This window comes from Ovis aries, chromosome 4, assembly GCF_016772045.2.
Source record: "Ovis aries strain OAR_USU_Benz2616 breed Rambouillet chromosome 4, ARS-UI_Ramb_v3.0, whole genome shotgun sequence".
Lineage (NCBI taxonomy): Eukaryota > Metazoa > Chordata > Mammalia > Artiodactyla > Bovidae > Ovis > Ovis aries.
In genome coordinates, this window is record NC_056057.1 from 112,297,311 (window position 1) to 112,318,715 (window position 21,405).

Sequence of the window (21,405 nt, forward strand, 5' to 3'; positions counted from 1 at the left end):
ACCCCCGCATGACTCTGTATTCATCCCTATGTATAACAAAAGGTATATAAGCAAACCCAAAAATAAGGAAATCCGGATCAGTTTCCGGAAAGACTGATTCCCCCATGTCGCTTCTTTCTTGCTCTCCGTTTTTCTGGCTGAATTCCCATCTGGTGCATGGGTACCCTCCAAGCCTACTAATTTTGCCTGGGCTTCTGAGATCGGACCGGGGGGGCCTCAGTGCCTCCTCTCCTTTGGGAAAACAGGAAGACGCCTGCGGCCTACGTAGGTGGTGATTGGTATTCCATGTGAACCAAGTTATTCAGCCTCTTTTTCTCTGCTAATTTTCTAATCCCTCTCTATCTGTAATTAAATAAGTTATTTCCAAGGACGCCGACTCCATCCCCACCTTTGAATCACCCTCGATCCACCGGGGCTGCACCCCGGCAAGTCCATCTTGGGAATCACTTTCCCTCTCAGGTACTCAGGTTAACCTTTTGTAAATAACAAGGTTACTATTTATTGAGAACTCATTAGTGCCATGCACTGTGCAAGGCGTTAATGCTAATCTTCGAAATAATACTGAAAGATGGTTTTTTCTCTGACCTCCTCCTTCAAATGAAGACCAAAGTGGAAAAAAGTAACTTTCAGCAGAATTGGATTTGCAACCTTACATCACATGAGTACCACCTAGCCCTGTCCAGGCAAGGATAAGCTCTGAATTCCCTTAGTCCTCACCATGCTTCTTACAAGGGGTGTCAAACACAGCCTGCTGGTTTTATTCCTTTTCTCTCAGAGCAGCTCCACGGTACCTTGTTTGTTTTGTCTTTATCTTGTTCATCAATTTGGCTGAAGTTCCCCTTGTTAATTACCCACCCATCAGCTAGCAGTTTCTTTTTTGCTCCATACTGTATCCCAGCATGTTATATTACAGTTCACATAAAGATTGAGACAGAGTATGATTGTGCTAATGAGGAGGTTTACATTGCCGAGACAGACCTGTTTTTTTTCTCAGTTCCTTGAAAAGTGTTGACCATATGCAAGTTTTTCTGCTCAGGTTAGAATGCACAGCACATTCATTTCTTCCTGATTCTGATCCAGTCCAGCCCCATTTTGATTTCTGAGTCAAAGTCTCAGTATCTAGTGATACAGGAGTTGCTGATCTTTCTTGCAGTGGACCTTTGTAAATGACTGAATGGACAATTCATTTGATGCTGCTTCCTGTTTTCATTCAATGTGTGCTTAAAACTAATAAATGTGGAAGTAAACATTTTCATTTGTAGCACTGTCCAATATGGCAAATGCCAACTATTTCTAAACCTAACTCTTGAGTCATTCTTAAAAAAACATTCAGTTCAGTTCAGTTCAGTTCAGTTGCTCAGTAGTGTCCGACTCTCTGTGACCCCAAGAATCGCAGCACACCAGGCCTCCCTGTCCATCACCAACTCCTGGAGTTCACTCAGACTCACGGCCATCGAGTCCGTGATGCCATCCAGCCATCTCATCCTCTGTCGTCCCCTTCTCCTCCTGCCCCCAATCCCTCCCAGAATCAGAGTCTTTTCCAATGAGTCAGCTCTTCCCATGAGGTGGCCAAAATACTGGAGTTTCAGCTTTAGCATCATTCCTTCCAAAGAAATCCCAGGGCTGATCTCCTTCAGAATGGACTGGTTGGATCTCCTTGCAGTCCAAGGGACTCTCAAGAGTCTTCTCCAACACCACAGTTCAAAAGTATCAATTCTTCGGTGCTCAGCCTTCTTCACAGTCCAACTATCACATCCATACATGGCCACAGGAAAAACCATAGCCTTGACTAGATGGACCTTAGTCGGCAAAGTAATGTCTCTGCTTTTATTTAGGTTTAATTTTCAGAAAACCTTGAACTAGAGCTTAATATAATTGTATCTTTTAGCACACTGGTAACATGTTATTTTGGAAGTTTACAAAACTGTGGGTGGGCAGAGTAGAGGGCATTAATTTGGACTTACAAACTGTGTGGCCTTAGGAAATGTTTCTTTCTTTGTTTAAGTTTCTTGTGCTAAAGAAACAAAAAGCAATAATAACATGGAAATTCATAAGTTTTTTGTCAAAGAAAAAATTAGGCATTATGTCAAAGAGCTTGCCATGTAAACAATGTTTTTTCCTGTCATGGAAATTTTCTCTTAGTTAGGATATGTCCCAGACAACCTCTTGTATGTTGATTCAATCTGGTGGGGAAAATCTAATATTCATTTTTATTTTATGGACATTCAAAAAAAGCAATCCTTCCCTTTTGTATAGATTTTAGGTTACAAAAGAACTAGTGTTTTAACTGAGTCTATATTAAAGACATGTTTCTCAATAAACTTTGGGAATTGCTTTGTAGAAATGTGATTATAATCTGATGACATGTAAATGATATTCTCCTGATCACCTTTCATCCTCCCGAAATGAGTAAACACTGGGTCATGCCTTCTTCCTGATCCTATTGTTTTCCCAACTCTTGAATAAATCAATGAAAGGGACAACTAAAATCAAAAGGTTTTCCAAATATTGTTTTATCATGATTTCAAATGCAATTTTATCTCCTTACAAGGTAAAAACATACAATTTTGTTTAACTTATTTGAAAGTATATGTGACTGGCCAAATACTCTACCTAAATCAGTCTCTAACAAAGAATGACAACGGTTTCAGTCTATGCATGGAAAGCAAGAACCAGTTCCCACCCGTTTTTCTGGCATCATAGCTACATCAACAGAGGCTGGATAAAAGTCAGGCCTTTGCTGGGAGTCTTACTCAAGAAGCGCTCAGTTGCAGTGGACATGTCAGAATTGACGGATAAAGGTTTGAGAAAGTATGAACCCTTACCTGGTCTTGCTCTCCAGTTATCAATCTCAGGTGGACCACAGTATTTTTAAAGGAGAGCAGCTTAGTGCCATCAAATCCTGGGCTTTCTGATTGCCTCCTATCTCATCAGTTCCTGAAAAGATAATATTTCAATGATATTTGGCGTATGAAGATTGTCTAGAAGACAAACGCAGTCCAGGGAAGCAGTACTAAATTGACAGTAAATAATCATCACCCTGCTGTGATTAGAAAAGTGTATGATTAGCGAGTATGGAGAGAGGAGTTTGCGATCCTTGGATATGACCATTAAGTCTCTTTAGTGATTCGCTGACACATATAAACTTTATTTTCAGTTTTGATCCCAGTAATTCAGAATACATTTGAATGCATCTCAATATCCTCAGGGCAAAAGCTTTTTCTTGATTCTTTTTCTCACTCATTCAACAAATAAAGAGGCAGTCCCAACCTTTTTGGCGCATATGGACCATTTCCATGGAAGAAAGTTTTTCTACGTATGGAGGCGGGGGGTAGGGGGCGATGTTCTGCGTTTGATTCCAGTGCTCCTATGAGAATCTAAGACCACTGCTGATCTGACAGGAGGCAGATCTCAGGTGGTAATATGAGCAATGGGGAGTGGCAGTAAATACAGATGAAGCTTTGCTTGTTGGCCCACCACTAACCTCCTGTCCAAGAATAGTGGAGTGGGTAGCCGATCCCTTCTCCAGGGGAGCTTCCCAACTCAGGAATTGAACCTGGGTCTCCTGCATTGCAGGTGGATTCTTTACCAGCTGAGCCACCCGGGAAGCCCAATATGAGCAACGGGGAGCAGCTGTAAAAACAGATGAAGCTCCGCTCGCTGGCCCACCACTAACCTCCTGCTCTGTGTGACCCAGTTCCTAACAGGCCACGGACTGGTACTGGGCCATGCCCTGGAGGTTGGGGACCCCTGGTATAGGGTACTTACTATGTTTTCCAGATGTGAACGAAGAAGGAGCCCCCCTTTGAGGGATTGCATTCTAACAGGGAAAGGCAAGTTAATACATACTAAACACAAGAAGATAAAGTACACACTGTAGCAACATCCAGAGAAGTGTATTAGAGGAACCAAGCAAATAATAACAGGTTCAGTGGGTGCAGGGGCTGGTGACTGTGGAGATGACTTAAAGATGTCCATAGTTGTGGGAGTTGACCTGAGCAGCAAGGGGACATTCATCAGAGATCTGGACGAGGTATGGGGGTTCATTGGGTGGGTGGCTGGGTGAAGAGCCCCAGGAGTGAAATAGCCAGTGGAGAGTCTCAAGGCACGTCTATCTGCAAAATTCCAAGAACACTAAGGAAGCTAGTGTTCCTGGAGCAGATTTTGTACCTTACTCTTTCTTTTTTCACTTCTAATACGTGTTTTTTTTTTTTCCTTTAGGGGTTTATTTTCCCAAAAATATAGTGTTTGGTTTGCAAAAATGACATCTTACTAGAAAAAGACAGAAGTGACTTGGCACGCACGCAGAAAAAGATCGTGAACCTTGATATAGGTGCTCATTTGTTCTCTCAGGACAGAGCAGGAACAGTTTCGAGGAAAATGTTTAAATTGAGGCGTTCTTATGCTAGCCCATGATGAGAAAGCTGTAATAGTGAAAAAAAGGAAAAGAACCAGTTGGCACGGGCACTGTCCCTTCCTTAGAAAAATGCACCGCCTGAGCTCAGCTGACCTTCGGCTGCCCTGTCCCCAAAATGTGCGTTCAGCATCCTGTCTCTGTTGCCACCACAGCCTTTGAGCTAAGGCACTGAAGCATTCTTCCTCTTCTCTAGCTGGTTCCCACAGAGGGGCTGATATGCTATTAGAATAAGAGCTAAGTGACTAACAGGACAAGATATTTTTCCTTAAAAGAATAAGTATCTAATAGGAGAATTTCACCTGGGTATGGGAAATGGGGGCAAGTTTATATTTAAGTTGATTTTCTTTATCTCAAAGCAAAGGAACATTTGTTCTCATGATGGATCAAGGTGCCCTTCTGGTATAAAATATCATATGTTAACAGTGTATGCTGTAATACAACCTGCTGTACAGGCTATGCATGCGTGCTCAGTCCTGTCTGACTCCATGCAGCTCTGTGGACTGTAGCCTGCCAGGCTCCTCTGCTCATGGAACTTTCCAGGCATGAATACTGGAGTGGGTGGCCATTTCCTACTTCTGGACCCAAGGATCTAATCCATGTCTCTTGCATCTCACGCATTGGCAGGTGGATTCTTTACCAACTGCACCACCTGGGAAGCCCAGATGCACCATATACGTACAAATACGTTTATTAAGGACTGTACGCACACCATAATCAAAGAGCTTAAATATAAGACAATAAATTATGTTATAGTCACCTGGCCTCTAAGGAACAAGAGGAGCTTAATTAAATCACAGAATCTGAAGGAATACTTGATCCTCAATTGATGGGAAAAGTTAACTGTCTCTCCATACTGATTTGAAAACAAGCAAGTCTGAGTGGGAAATGGACCCGTGGCTTATACTATGCCATAATGCACTGGGAGGAATTCACTGGAGATAAGTTTTTATTAATGAATAAATTTTAATTTCATTAAAATGTAAATGTATACAGTGCTAGTATCATCAGAGAAAGTTAGCATCACTCTTTCCTCCACCAGTTAATTGACAGGGTCCCCTAGCGAGTCAATGGAATGGTATATGCCCGAAATGTCTGAAAATGTGAAAGCCTTCTAAGGGAAAGGAATAGTCATCTGTCTTAAAACTTAATGTGTATGTATACGGTAGAGAGGAAACTAATTGAAACAGAAGGTAGCTAGACTTTTGAAATGTAATCATTAATAGCTTCACAGTAGTGTTGATAGTATCCAACAGGGTTACCTTCTGAGGCGAAAACACAGATCATGCCTACTATTCTTAAAGAATGAGGAAATGAATGCATGTTCATGAGACCTCTTAGCAAATGGGCGCTCTCTGGAAAAATATAGTCCACTCCCAAACCCACCCTGTGACTTTCCAATGTCAGTCTTGTACAATAGCAGTCCTGTGAAATTACTCATCAAACTGATGAAATTAAAGTATTTCTATTCTGCACATGCAGGCATGAAGGAAAATCTCACTTCAATTATTGCAGCTAAGAAGTCTGAAGTAGTTTTCCCAGCTAGCATTTGGCCGTTCCATTGAGAGTCAAGGAATCTAGTACAATAACGGTTCTTATTAATTCACCGCTCTTCATTTTAAAAGAGTATTATAATTCCTTTGTGATGTTAATTGTTTGGGCAATACGATGGTGCGGTGCCTCGTGACTAAAAAGTTGACAGGCTAGAAGGACAAAGTATCAGGGCACGATAGCAAACATTTACTGTTTGGCACTTTTTAAATGTTCCCTGTAAGATAATTCTTATTTCTGATTTGCTTTTCTTTTTGCCTTTCCCAAAAGGGATTTAAGTTAATTACTTTTTCTAATGTGACTTTGATGTTTCTGTCCCCCTAAATCTTCCAAGGAAGATGCAGCTGAAATGTCATTCTCGTTCTTTTCTTTTCCTAGAAGCTCTGATATTAAATATGGGTGTCACACTGGAAAATTCCACCAGAAGAAAAAGTTAAACAAGGCATAAAATTTACATTAGTAACATCCCATTAACCCATCATCTAAAAGGCTTTTGTTACATGATTTTCATCATTTATGAAATTATTTTGTTGTCTTTTCTGGTTTTTTTTGGCTATAGGACTGAACCTTGTTGTACATTTATCTCAATCAAAATGTTGTAGCTGCATTTGGCATCATTCCCTCAACATTCTCCTTTTGGCAAAAGGATGGAATTAGATTAGTTTAATAATAGTCAGTCCTGATTACTCTCTCTGTGGAAAACAACTTGAGACACACCTTAGTCAATTAAAGAAGGTATTCACATTGCCCTTTAAAACTTTCATTTTATGTAACCTATTGATTTTGCAACCAATTACATGTAAAAATATTACTGCTTATAGTAGAGTACTTTTACATGTCATTGGGATAGTCGTCACCATGTAAAATGTGTGTAGTTTTAAACTTTCTTTAAAAAAAATTATTGGAGAAAAGTTGATTCACAATATTGTGTTAGTTTCAGGCGTACAGAAAGGTAATTCAATTATACATATACTCATTCTTTTTTAGATTCTTTGTTCATATAGGTTGCCAAAGAATAGGGAGTAGATTTTCCTGTGCTCTACAGTAGGTCCTTATTAGTGTATGTGTGTTCACTCCAGAGTCCTCATTCCAAGTTCATTTTAAGCTCTGGTACATGCCTAGTGCACGTATGTATTCCAACACACATACACTACAGCATAGAAGATGGAGAACCTACAAGGACCTCCTGTGTAGCGCAAGGAACTCTACTCAACACAATATTGCAAATCAACTATTCTCTAATAAAATTAAAAGAAAAAAAGTTTAGGACTACACACATTTTATCCCTCCCCTAAAACTTTCAAAAACAGAAAAGATCACTGCTAAGTTTCAATTAGAAAAAAATATATTTTAATGAAAATAGTCATATAAATGATAGTTGGGTTTCCAGGGTAATATCTAAAACATAATAATAATACTTGTTAATAATATATGTAGTACTAATAATAATGTAGTTTAAAAGTAATTGACAAAATAATATCATAGCCCTAAACTATGTATTAAGACAAGGTTAAGAACACAGCATTCAGGTTGGAAGGGACGAGTGAGAGCAATTTTTCATCTACAAGGTGGTAACTCAGATGTTGTACTGTCTGGGGCACTGGTAATTCATTCATAAGAGAGTGTAAGACCCTTCTATAAAGTGATAGTATAGACACAGTCTTGATTTAACTTTCCATTATTGCCACACGAATCATTAATATCATAAGCCTAGTGCTTTATAACAATTCAGATTCATTATTTCACACTTCTCTAGGCCAGAAGACTGAGTTGACCCTAGCAGCCTCTATTCTGTCTCATAGGATACTGGAATCAAAGTGCTACCAGTTGGACTCCTGTCTGGAAGAACTCCTTCCAAGCTCATTCAGACTTTTGTCAGGATTTAGTTCCTTGTGGCTGTAGTACTGAGGTCCCACTTTCCTTACTGGAAGGCATGAGGAGAAGGGGACAACAGAGGATGAGATGGTTGGATGGCATCACCGACTCAATGGACATGAGTTTGAGCAAACTCTGGGAGTTGATGATGGACAGGGAGGCCTGGTGTGCTTCAGTCCATGGGGTCGCAAAGAGTCAGACACAACTGAGCGGCTGAACTGAACTCCAACTGGGGGCCATCTTTACCTACTAGAGGCTTCTCTCTGTTCTTACATGTGTCTGTTACCTCTCAGAGCCAGCAAGCATGGACCCTTTCTCGAGACTGGAATGTCTCTGACTTACCTTTCTTCCATATTCTTCTTCTGCTTTCAGCCCATGAATGTTCTCTGTTTTTAAGGGCTCATGTAATTCAATCAAGTTATGATAAAAAATAAAAGAAGACATAGGAGACTTGACAGATTTGTGTCTTTGGATCTACATTTGAACATAACTCTGAGAAAAAAACAGTTTTAAGACAATTGCAAAATAGTTACTATGGACCAGACATAATACAAACCCATTACTGTTACTATGTACATGAGATCATATCACTGTTACTTTGTGAAAACAATGTACGTGCTTTCAGTGTTTAGATAGGAGATTACATGCTTTTGGAATTTGCCTTAAGAATTTTTAACATAGGGGAAAAAATGAACCAATTATGACAAAACCTTGATAATTATTGAATCTAAATGACAAGTATGTGGGGATTGATTATACCATCTCACTTTGCCCATACGTTTGTTACATAAAATTTTTTATTAAAAAATTTTTAATCACTTTTTCCCACTTAATTGTATACCTTAAATCAATTGATATTCATTTTAACCAAAAGGAATAGTTTTATCGTGTTATTGCTCTGTAGTGGGATGAGTGAGTATCTCTATGGTTATTGATTATCATCCTCTTATATTGCTGGTTTCTTATAGCCTTTGGTCTCATTTCCTTTCATTTCTGCTCCTCGGGGCTTATGTTAATTGATAAGGTTACTTTTTTGAAATTTCCATTAATAGGTAATCTTCAATCAGAAGCATATTAGTTCTGCTAATATAATTTTATATTCAGTTTTACCCTACTCCAAGATTTGCAGAAACTAATCGTGTACTATCAAGGGAACAGGAACAATAATTGATCACGTTTGCTTTGCCGTAGAGAGGGGTGCAGTGATCAGTCTTAGAAGACTGACTTAATGAATCCAAAGTGATGGATGTCCAGCGCAGTCACGTTTGCTGCACCTTCTCGGGGCGTACCAAGAGAAGGCACACAGTCTGTTTGGAGAAGCAGATGGCAGTATTATTTGCAAATATTAGATGGAGCCAGTGTCAGAGGGAAATGCTTTCTCCATTTCTATAAACACTGCAATTCTAGTTTTGTCCTGGCCTTTCCCTCTAAAAATTTAATAGTGCTAATTCTAAGTTTGTGTATATTTTTCCCAATGGTTAATTATACCCCTTCCCCTTTATGAAGTTTCATTTCCCAGCATTTTTTAAAAAAGCAATTAACAAAATGGCTTAAAGGCTAAATGAGAGTAAATCTCATTTTCTTAGGAGATTCTGTCATTTTCTTATTTATAGTTATAATTCCTGTTTTCAGAGAAAGGGAAAGAAGAGAAGGTAGCTGAATATTAAAATAATATCTTTCAAGGTGCATGCATAAATGTGAAGTCAAGCAGAATGCCTCTCGATTTTTGTAACATTGTAGAGATATTGAATCCAGTTTCTTCATGCTTCTTGTGGCATTTCTCACTTTCTTCTACAAAGTGATTTTGTTTACAGGTAATTTAAGCTTTAGAGGAGACTCTGGTTAATTCAGTTTCTGGATAAAAGAAGGAGTAATTCAACCTAAAGGTCACCATGGAATTTTAATCATAGAGGTGAGAAAGCACAGAAAGGCACAAACCTCATTAGTGATATAACGGGAAAAGAATTCAGCCTCAGATAAATGGTACCAGCTCTGAAAGTTGTGCTGTGAGCCATGCCAGCTGGAAAAAAAGAAAAAAAGGTAGGATTACAAATTCAGGACTTTAAATGGTAAAGAATCTGCCTGTAATGCAGGAGACCCAGGTTCTAACCCTGAGTCAGAAAGTCTCCCTGGAGAAAGAAATGACTACCCACTCCAGTATTCTGGCCTGGAGAATTCTGTGGACAGAGGAGCCTGGTGGGTTTCAGGAGTCCATGAAGTTGCAAAGAGTCAGACACGAGTGAGCAGCTAACACTTTCAATCATGTGGTTTCTCCTTCAGCTCCCAGCAGCCCCATTGAAGGGGTCTACCATCCAGTCCCATTCAATCTCTATCTTCCTTTCTCCAGCCCCAACCAAATCATGAATTCTGAATCCCAAATCTGGACCCTTATCTTTTTAAATTTAATTCTCTTTCATTTATTTTTTAGTTGAATTGCTATTATATTAAATACTTGACTTTATTATTTTTATTGAGGTATGATACTCATATAGTAAGATGCAGGCTTAGAACATAGTTTGAATGGGTTTCTGTGTATACACTTCTGCATTCCACATCCCTATCGTACAGTAGAACATTTCCACCCACCTAGAAAATTCCTCCATGCCCCATCCCAGGCTATCAGGCATTCCTGTCAACCTAGGTTAGTTCTACCTATTCCAGAATTTCATGTAAATAGTGTTATGTATATTCATTAAGGGCTTCCCCTGTGGCTCAGCTGGTAAAGAATCCGCCTGTAATGCAGGAGGCCTGGGTTTGATCCCTGTGTTGGTAAGATCCCCTAGAGAAGGGAAAGGCTATCCACTCCTGTATTCTGGCCTGGAGAATTCCCTGGACTGTGTAGTCCGGGGGGTTGCAAAGAGTCAGACACGACTGAGCGACTTTCTCTTCACTCTGCTCACTGTAGTCAGGCTTTTTGCTTCCTCACAGTATTTCTGAGTATTGTCCATGTTGCTAAGTAGTATTGCATTGAATCTCTGGGTTCTGTGCTCAGTTGCTCGGTCATGTCTGACTCTTTGCGACCCGACCTGGCTCCTCTGTCCATAGAGTTTTCCAGGCAAGAATATTGGATCAGGTTGCCGTTTCCTCCTCCAGGGGATCTTCCTGACCCAGAGATCGAATCCATTTCTCTTTCGTCTCCTGCATTGGCAGGCAGATTCTTAACCACCGCGCCACCTGGCAAGCCTGTTGTCTTGAATAAATGTACCTAAGTTTATTCATCTGTTTTCCAGTTTATGGCCATTTGGGATCTTTCTAGTTTTTTTACTGTTGTGAGTAAAGTTCCTGTGAGCATGCTTCTATAAATCTTGTGGTAGATTTCTTAAACTACACCTTGGAGTGGGCTTGCTGGATCATAAGGCGGGTGTATGTTTAAAGCTGGAGAACCATGAGGCAGTTTCCCAATGGGGCTGTTTATACGTCTGCTGGCCAAGGAATGTAGTTCCAGTTGCTGCACCCTTACATTCACTGGATGAATTCAGATCTTAAATTTAACTTTATCTCTTCTTGTGGATATGTGGTAGTATGTCACAGTGTTTTAAGTTGTAAATGCTTAATGGCTAATCACATTGAGCACTTTTTGAGCTTACTGGGTATTACATAACCTTCTTTGTTAAAAGTATGTTTGAGTCATTTATCTATTTTTGTTGTTGTTTCTTAATTATTGAGTTACATAAGTATTTTATTTTGGACCTAAGTCCATTTAGATTTCTGCCAGTCTTTGCCCACCTATTTTTTTCCCTTAGTAATACATTTTGATGAATAGAAAATTTCCAGTTTTAATGAATTTAAATTTAATTTTGTGTGTGTGTGAGTGTATGAGATTACTGCTTTCTCTGTACTATCTAAAAAAAAAAAAAAAGGAAAGAAAATCTTTGCCTTCCTAAGGACACAAGATATTTTCCTATTTTTTTAACAGAGTTTTACAATTTTAGCTTTCAAACTGGGGTTACGGCCTTATTTCAAATTAATTTTAATATATGGTGTGAGGTAGGGATAAACATTTTTTTTTCCCATAGTCAGTCAGTTGTTTCAGAAACATTTGCTTCTGAAAAACTTAAAATTGAAACTTAAAATTGCTTTCCTCTCCCTGTTGAATTCCTTAGGCCACTTTGTTGAAGATCAGTTGACCCTTTAGCTGTATGGTTTTTTTTTGTTTTTTTTTTTTGGAGTATCCTAGCCCATTTGTCTATCCTTATAGCAGAGTCACTCTATCTTAATTAGTGAATATCATGGTAAGCTCTTTATTTACTATATGAAAATATTTCCAAAATAGACTGTTGGATGAAACAAGAGTGTGTAGGTCAATGTGTATAGCATATTACCATTTTCCTGAGAATAAAGGGAAATAACATATGTTCGTGTATGTTGAATATATGCTAAAAACTGTGGTGGGGAGTGTGTGTGCGTGCTTGGTTGTATCTGACTCTTTGAGGCCCCATGGACTATAGCCTGCCAGGCTCCTCTGCCCGTGGATTTCCCAGGCAACGATACTAGAATGGCGTGCTGTTTCCTGCTCCAGGGCATCTTCCCAACCCAGGGGTTAAACCAGAGTCTCTGGTGCCTCCTGCATTGGTAGATGGACTCTTTACCACTAGTGCCACCTGGGAAGCCCAAACCACCCGGAAGGATATGTAAGATATTAATATTAATGACACTAATGAGAACACAGGCGTACCTTATTTGGGCTTCCATAGTGACTCAGATGATACAAATCCGCCTGCAGTGCAGGGGGACCTGGGTTTGATCCCTGGCTTAGGAAGATCCCCTGGAGAAGGGAATGACTGCCCACTCCAGTATTCTTGCCTGGAGAATTAGATAGACAGAGGGGCTTGGTGGGCTGCAGTCCATGGAGTCACAAATCAAACACGACTGAGCAACTAACACTTTCTTTTTCTTCATACCTTATTTTATTGTGCTTCACAGACACTGAGTTGTTTTTGTTGTTGTTTTTTAACCAACTGAAAGTTTCTGGCAACCCTCCATTGATCGAGTCTCAAGGCATCATTTTCTCAACAGCATTTGCCTCACTTCATATCTGTGTCACATTTTGACAGTTCTTGCAATATTTCAAACTTTCTTCTTATATCTCTTGTGGTCTTCTGTTGTGGTGATCTGTGAAACCTCCTGTGGTCTTTGAAGTTACTATTGTAATTGTTTTGGGGGCACCATGAACCTTGACTGTATAAAACTGTGAGCTGCTTAATTGATAAATTTTGTACGTGTTTTGACTGGTTCACTGACTGACCATTCCCCTTGGACCTCACTATTTCCTGAGACAGAACGATGTTGAAATCAGGCCAGGTAACTATGAAGAGGACTCAAAGAACCTCTTGGTGGAAGTGAAAGAGGAGTGAAAAAGCTGGCTTAAAACTCAACATTCAAAAAGCAAAGATTATGGTATCTGGTCCCATCAATTCATGGCAAACAGATGGGGAAACAATGGAAACAGTGACAGACTACTTTCTTGGGCTCCAAAATCACTGCAGATGGTGACTGCAGCCATGAAATTAAAAGACACTTGCTCCTTCAAAGAAAAGCTATGACAACCTAGACAGCATATTTCAAAAAAAAAAAATTACTTTGCCAACAACGGTCCATCTAGTCAAAGCAATGGTTTTTCCAGTAGTCATGTATGGATGTGAGAGTTGGTCCGTAAAGAAAGCTGAAAACTAAGGAATTGATGCTTTCGAACTGTGGTGTTGGAGAAGACTCTTGAGAGTCCCTTGGACTGCAAGGAGATCCAACCAGTCATTTGTAAAGGAAATCAGTCCTGAATATTCATTGGAAGGACTGATGCTGAAGCTGAAACTCCAATACTTTGGTCACCTAATGGGAAGAACTGACTCACTGGAAAAGACCCTGATGCTGGGGAAGATTGAAGGCAGGAGGAGAAGGGGACAACAGAGGATGAGATGGTTGGATGGCATCACCAGGTCGATGGACATGAGTTTGAGCAAGCTCTGGGAGTTGGTGATGGGAAGGAAAGCCTGGCATGCTGCAGTCCATGGGGTCGCAAAGAATGGGACATGACTGAGCCACTGAACTGAACTGAACTGAATAGCCCTACAGTGGCCCAAAGTGTTCCAGTGAAAGGAAGGGTTGCATGTGTCTCCCTTTAAATCAGAAGCTAAAAATGATTAGTCAGAAAGACATGTCAACAACTTAGATGGAATGAAAGCTAGGCCTCATGGGCTAAACAATTAGTCAAGTTGTGAAAGCAAAGGAAAAGTTCTTGAAGGAAATTAAGTGCTACTCCAGTGAAGACACAAATGATTCCAAAAAAAAAAAAAAAAAAGTGAAACCTCCTTATTGCTGATATGGAGAAAGTTTTTTCCTGGTCCCTTAAGTCAGAGCCTATTCTCTAGCAAGGCCCTAACTCTCTTCAAGTCTATGAAGGATGAAAAAAGTAATGAAGCTGAAGAAAGGTTTGAAGTTCACAGAGGTTGGTTCATGAGTTTTAAGGAAAGAAAAGAAACTGTCTCCATAATATCAAGGGATGAAACAGTAAGTGCTGATGCGGAAGCTGCAAGATATATAGAATTCCAGCTCACATCATTAATGAAGTTGGCTGCACTAAACAACAGATTTTCAGTATGGAGCCTCCTATTGGAAGAAGATACGACCTAGGACTTTCATAGCTAGAGAGGAGAAGTCAGTGCCTGGCTTTAAAGCCTCAAAGGGCAGGCTGTTTCTCTTGTCAGGGGCTAGTATTGGTAAGTGGTAATTTTAAGTTGAAGCCATTGCTCACTTACCTCCCAAAATCCTGGAGTCCTTAAGAAGTATTCTAATGTTACTCTGCCTGTGCTCTAAAAATGGAACAACAAAGCCTAGAGGCCTGCACATCTGTTTACCACATGGTTTGCTGAATATTTGACTTGGTTGAGACCACTGTGGAGAACTACCACTCAGGAAATTGGAAGGAATGATGCTAAAGCTGAAACTCCAGTACTTTGGCCACCTCATGCGAAGAGTTGACTCATTGGAGAAGACTTTGATGCTGGGAGGGATTGGGGGCAGCAGGACAAGGGGACGACCGAGGATGAGATGGCTGGATGGCATCACTGACTCGATGGACGTGAGTCTGAGTGAACTCCGGGAGTTGGTGATGGACAGGGAGGCCTGGCATGCTGTGATTCATGGAGTTGCAAAGAGTCGGACACGACTGAGTGACTGAACTGAACTGAACTGAACTGATATATAAGTGCCAAGTGAAGTCGCTCAATCGTGTCTGACTCTTTGCGACCCCATGGACTGTAGCCTACCAGGCTCCTCTGTCTATGGGATTTTCCAGGCAAGAATACTGGAGTGGGGTGCCATTTCCTTCTCCAGGAGATCTTCCCAACCCAGGGACTGAACCCAGGTCTCCCGCATTGTAGGCAGATGCTTTACCATCTGAGCCACCAGGGAAGTCCAATATATATATATATATTTTTTTTTTTTCAAGTATTACTATACATTGACAAAGCATCTGGTCACCCAAGAGCTCTGATGGAGATGTACAATGAGATTAATGTTGTTTTCATACCTGCTAATACAACATCCATTCTGCAGCCCATGGATCAAGTAGAGATGTTTACTTTTGAGTCTTATTATTTATGAAATACATTTTGTAAGGCTAAAGCTGCCACAAGTAGCAATTCTTCTGATGGATCTGGGCAAAGTAAATTTAAACCTTTTGGAAAGAATTTATCCTTTTAGATGCTATTGCAAACATTCATGATTCATAGGAAGAGTTCCAATATCAGCATTAACAAGATTTTGGAAGCAGTTGATTCCAACCTTCATTGATGACCTTGAGAGGTTCAGGACTTCAGTGAAAAAAGTAGCTGCAGATCTCATGAGATTCCAGGGAACTCGACTTGATGTGGAGCCCGATGATGTGACTGAATTGCTGCAGCCTTATGGTCACACTTGAACAGATGAGGAGTTGCTTCTTGTGGAAAAACAAAGACAGCAGTTTCTCAAGATGGACTCTACTCCTGGTGAGGATCCTGTGGAGATTGTTGAAGTGACAAGAAAAGATTTAGAATATTACATCAACTTAATTGATAAAACAGCAGCAGGATTTGAGAGGACTGACTCCAGTTTTGAAATACTATCAAACAGTGTTGCATGCTGCAGAGAAAGCATTCATGAAAGGAAGAGTCACTTGGTGCGGTGAGCTCCACTGTTATTGTTTTATCTTAAGAAATTGCCACGGCCACCCCAGCCTTCAACAACCACCACCTTGATTAGTCAGAAGCCATTGACATGAAGGCAAGACTCTCCAGCAGCAACAAGGTTACAACTCACTGAAGGTTCAGATGATGGATAGCATTTTTAATTAAAAAGTATTTTTAAATTAAGGTATATACAGTGTTTTTTTTTAAGATAATGCTATTGTGCACTTTACTGCAGTAGAGTGTAAATATAATTTTTACATGCAATGGAAAACCAAAAGTAATTGTGTGATTCAGTTTATTGAAGTGTTTGTTTTATTGCCATGGCCTAGAACCAAACCCGAGATATCCCCGAGGTGTGATTGTAGTTGTTTATGGCAGGTGGGAGTGTATGGTAACTGAGCAAGAACATAAATATGAAGAATTCTCACTGTATTTTTACACAATGTGATTATATTAATTACTCAAAACTGTAAATAAGTTTTAAGAAGAGTAAATGGTATGGGTAATACTGCCTCAAAATAGATAAAACTTTGGAGTGGCAGTTCTTTGGAATGATATTTTTAAGTCAAATTTTACTTTTCAGGCCTTGAATTTTGTTAGTATATGATTTATTTATTCAACAAATATTTGAGCACCTATTCTATGCCAAGCAATATTTTAATTCCTAGGAATGTAGACGTGAACAAAATTGGTGTGTTTTTTATGTTCATGCTATGTACAGTTTCGTGGAAGAAAAGGATAAAATGATAAACAAATAAAACAGATATTTACTCAATGTGATAAGTGATATGAATGAAATTAATATGAGAAAGTCAAGACAAACATGAGATGGGGGCTCTAGAGAAAGACTTTTAGAGAAAATAACTTCTGAGCTGAGACCCAATGCCAAGATGCAGAGCTGTGAAGAAACGAGGGGGTGAGGGAGGCCCTTTCTAGGCAGAATAAACTTCAGAGTAAAGGGCCCTGAAGATGGAAATAACTGAGGAGAACCGGGAGGGAGGGAGGGAGGCAGCAGGTGGGGCATAGTGAGATGATACAGGATGAGGTCGTACAGGTAGGCAGGAGCTCGACCAAGCAGAAATTATAGGAAATGATGAGGAATTTAGATTTTATTCTACACACAATGGAAAGCTGTTGGAGGTTATTGGAAGATTATTGAAGGAATGAAATCATCTGATCTCAGTTAAAAACAAAATACCATTCACTTTGGGGAAGAATAGATGGATGGAGGTTGTCAATGGGAGAGGAAGAAAATCAGGAATTTTATCACTAAGCTAAGAAGGAAAGGTGTTTGCAAAAGAAGAAAGTGCCCAATCGGTCCAACTGAGGGCAGAAAACTGCAAGACTGAGGACAGAATTCCTCTCCAGTCTGACGTGAGCAGATTCTGTTCATGTGAAGGGGTGAGCTAGAGTATGCTGGGACGGGAATGGACTCTCTGCATTTCATATCCCCATCCTCACCAGACACACACACACACACACACACACACACACACACACACACACACACACAGAGCAAATCAGAAAATTGGAGAAAGAAAAATCTAGACAGCTCTTCCAAGTGTTCTATAAAGGCAGTAAAAACAGAGATGTGTACATCCCAAAGGGCAGATCTCTATGCTAGTTGAGCCCGTTGGTAAAATATTTTAAATCTTCATAAGGAAAACTGCTTTATAACAGGATGCTTTTAGTGTTTTAGTGGCTTAATTTCCATGAACAGTTCAAAATGAGTCTATTTTATATATTCCCACCCCCCGGAAGTAATATTGTTGTAAGTTTCCAAGGAGGTTTAAATCTGATTTCTAGGAACATTCTTGGCATGTTGTATGTTCCATCAGCCTCCAGATCATTCCAGAATGTCCATACATAATGACGGAACATCTCAGCTGTGTTAATTGTCTTTGACTAAAGCTCTGTTGTTAATACTTGCCTAAGGAATTGTGGCCTCATCATTGACACCTCTTCACTAAGCAGATGGCAAATGGATGTTTCAAAGATTGATGCTGATGATTGCCAACTGATTTGTAGAATGTCACTAAGACAGCACTGTCAAAGTATGAGGGGCTAGGTAGGGGGAAGGCTGATTACTTACAAAAAAATAATAATATGTAAATTTAAATATTTCAGTATTCTTATTTACTATTTGTCATCTCTCTAAGAGATGACATTTAGTACAGGAAATATTATTTTAACCAAAAGACACTGTCTTCTTTAGTAGGCATCACCTTTTCAGGTTGATTCTGGGGGTAAGCATGTTTAACAATAATCTAGAGTTTCCCAGACTGTATATTTGACTTCCTCTTTATACTTTCTGCTTATAGCCTTCTCGTGTCTTACTACTATGGAAGTTGTGGTCCTTCTCTTTTTCCCCAGCCTTATACACGACACTTTCTTTTCTCCCCTACTTTGAACTCCTTTGTGTTCTCCCAGTTTCCTGTCTCTCTCAGGGAGCCTTCAGTTCTTGCCTCTTCTGCAGCCACAGTTTTGCAAAACCTAGTTGTAATCAGCAAGCTGCCTGCTGCTCAAAGCTATTAGTTGCCAGTGTTTTTAATGAACCACCCAGTTGAACGTGGTGATTTAAGAGGCAGACTTATTCCTTGTTCCTCCCTAGGGCCTTGTTCTTAAACGATTCCTATGCTCTTTACTTCACTGACACAAGGAGTGTTGGCCACTACCCACCACACTTTGTATATTAGTGCATTGAATTGAAATAATGGGAAGCTTAAAACATATCAGCACATTTCAGGTAGGAAGTGCAGAAACTTCTTCCTTGAAGAAACTCGCACCGCCCTCATTTCAGCCTAAGGAAATTGGTAACACCGCCATTTGCTCTGAAGTTATAAATACTGTTTTCTCCTGGGGACTAGAGGATGAGAGGGGTACAGTTAGATTTCTTTTAGGAACTGAACACATTAGAAGTAACCTGCAAAATCAATACCAATTACTTGCAAGCAAGGACTGAAAAATCATTGACGCCACAGAGTGAGCACATAGGTGATGGCTTAAAACAAAGGAAATACAGGCATGGCCCAGGATACACATGAAACAGGAGCAAGGTAACAAAGTTCTCTCCCATTTATTTTGATATTTTTGATCTTAATTTGTCTAATCCAACAATTAGTACACTTGAAAAAGAAATGTAGACAGAGCAGCAAATAACTCAATATAAAAAGGATATTTCACTGACTTCCTGGCAAGACTGAGGTTTGTGTTGTTTTCTAGTAAACATCAAAGCATTCAGAACGTGGATGGGTATAGCTTATCTACATAAACCAGCAAACCTCTCATTCAATACCCAGGCTTTCTGTGTGCCAACTTCACGTGTTTAGTGTCTCAAGATTCTATTTAGCAGAAATTCACTTTGAAGGGCCTTTAGAGGTTTAACGGCATTGTCTCTCCTTTGTTCAAAAGACCAAAATAATGCCTTTCAGATTCCTGGGATTCTTAAGCTTGTGTCTCAGATTCAACAGAAAATAGAATTTCTTCCTTTCTCATTGTCTTCCAATACTGAGGGGAGAGGGCTGGGGAGGAGGGAATGTGACTGTTAAGATACAGACCCGGAAACCTAACTCTTTAGCCTGGTCCTGATGGAGAAGCCCTCAGGGCCTCTCAAGTCTCTCTAGCCCATTCAAAACCATGACCTATTTGTGCATGAGTGTGGGAGGGCGGGTGGAGAGAGATGCTACACAATTTCCTCATAGTGCTGCTGCTGCTGCTGCTGCTAAGTTGCATCAGTCATGTCCAACTCTGTGCAACCCCATAGATGGCAGCCCACCAGGCTCCTCTGTCCCTGGGATTCTCCGGGCAAGAACACTGGAGTGGGTGGCCATTTCCTTCTCTAATGCACGAAAGTGAAAAGTGAAAGTGAAGTCACTCAGTCATGTCCGACTCTTAGCAACCCCATGGACTGAAGCCTGCCGGGCTCCTCTGCCCATGGGATTTTCCAGGCAAGAGTACTGGAGTGGGGTGCCATTGCCTTCTCCCCTCATAGTGCGCAACCCTGCTTACGATACAAATAAGGTGATATGGAGACAATGCCTATTATTAAGTCCATGTTAGAAGGAAAATGACTAAGTGTGTCTGTATTACCAGTATGAATACCTCAAAAAAAAAAAAAACAAAAAAAAAAACACTCTGGATCTTGCTGGACTACTATTTTCCTGGACTTCACTTCTGCCCTCCTTAGACAGAGAATGGTGTGATTTTTAACACGTGGAAGATTTGTCTCAAAACGCAATATCACCCAATGAAGCCCCACCCCTACTAGCTTCCTTCTGTTTTTAATTGCCCCGGCTCTAATTAACATTTAGGAAATAAGAGAAGTGAATGGCTGGCCACACCATGCCTGAAAATAAGAGTTCTTGGTAATTGCTCTGGGGGAAACAGAAGCAAGGGAAGCATGTCGCGGTGGCCGTCCTGCACCACCCATGCTGAAAGGCAGACCGGGAGAGGGGCGTGTGCTTCAGGCAAGCTCAGGAAGTGTTTAGGGTCCGATCAGCTTTGGGGAATTGAAGTAATTTTACAGGATGTCCAAAGCGCTGGTGAATTCACTTGTTGCAGATTCTGCTCAAGATGAAATCACATTTTCTCCACCTAACAGTCACCTAATTTTTATTTTTTTTAAATAAGCATGAAAAATATTGGGATTCAATAGTTATATTTACTTTTATCCTTTGAAACAAAAATAATTCTCATCCCCACTAATGTTCACTTGTTAAAAGCAAATCGAAAGAGGCAAACAATATATGTGTTTGTCTCTATGGGTTTATGCCATTCATAGACACTCTCAGCAGTGCCTCTGATGAGTGTTCTCCATAGGGTGAGGCTGCTTGGTAATGGAGTATTGACCCAACAATTTTTTTGAAATAAGTCCTTCCTCTTCACTCAGTTGACGTGTTTCATGTTTTAATTGCATGTAGCACTTTCCTTCACAACTGAAATTAGTGTAAGTTGGGCAGAACTTCAAGAAAGTTTGTAATAAGACTATAAATAGAGTTATTAGATATTGTATAGCTACGTTTTGAGAAGAGAAAATAAGGTTATTGTTACCCAGGGAAAAATTCTGAAGTGTGGTAATAATTATCTTTAATAAAAATTTAAAATAAACATAAAGGGTACAGATTTTTGCTAGGACACAGAAAGCAACAGAAATCATGTGCTTACTATGTGCAGACAAAGGCACAAGGTTTATCAGCTGCAAGAAGGAAATGCCTGTGCAAAAGATCAAGAGATGAGACACAGCTACGTAAAAAGTGGTCAAGGTCAGGGAAACGCTTAGAGCTGTGGGTGGCAGAGATCTCTGTGGATCACAGAGGCTAAGACAGGTTTTCTGGAAGAAAGATATTGAGGGAGGTAAGGAAGGTGTAGTGTAGCATATGAGAGCAGGTCTCAAAGGCAAAGATT

The 21,405-nt window shown here is 40.1% G+C and overlaps 1 protein-coding gene across 1 annotated transcript in view; it reads left to right on the forward strand.

The window, feature by feature from the left end:
- The window catches only part of CNTNAP2 (contactin associated protein 2), a 2,342,027-nt gene that overhangs the window by 1,757,774 nt on the left and 562,848 nt on the right, over nt 1-21,405 (forward strand). The window lies entirely within an intron of this gene.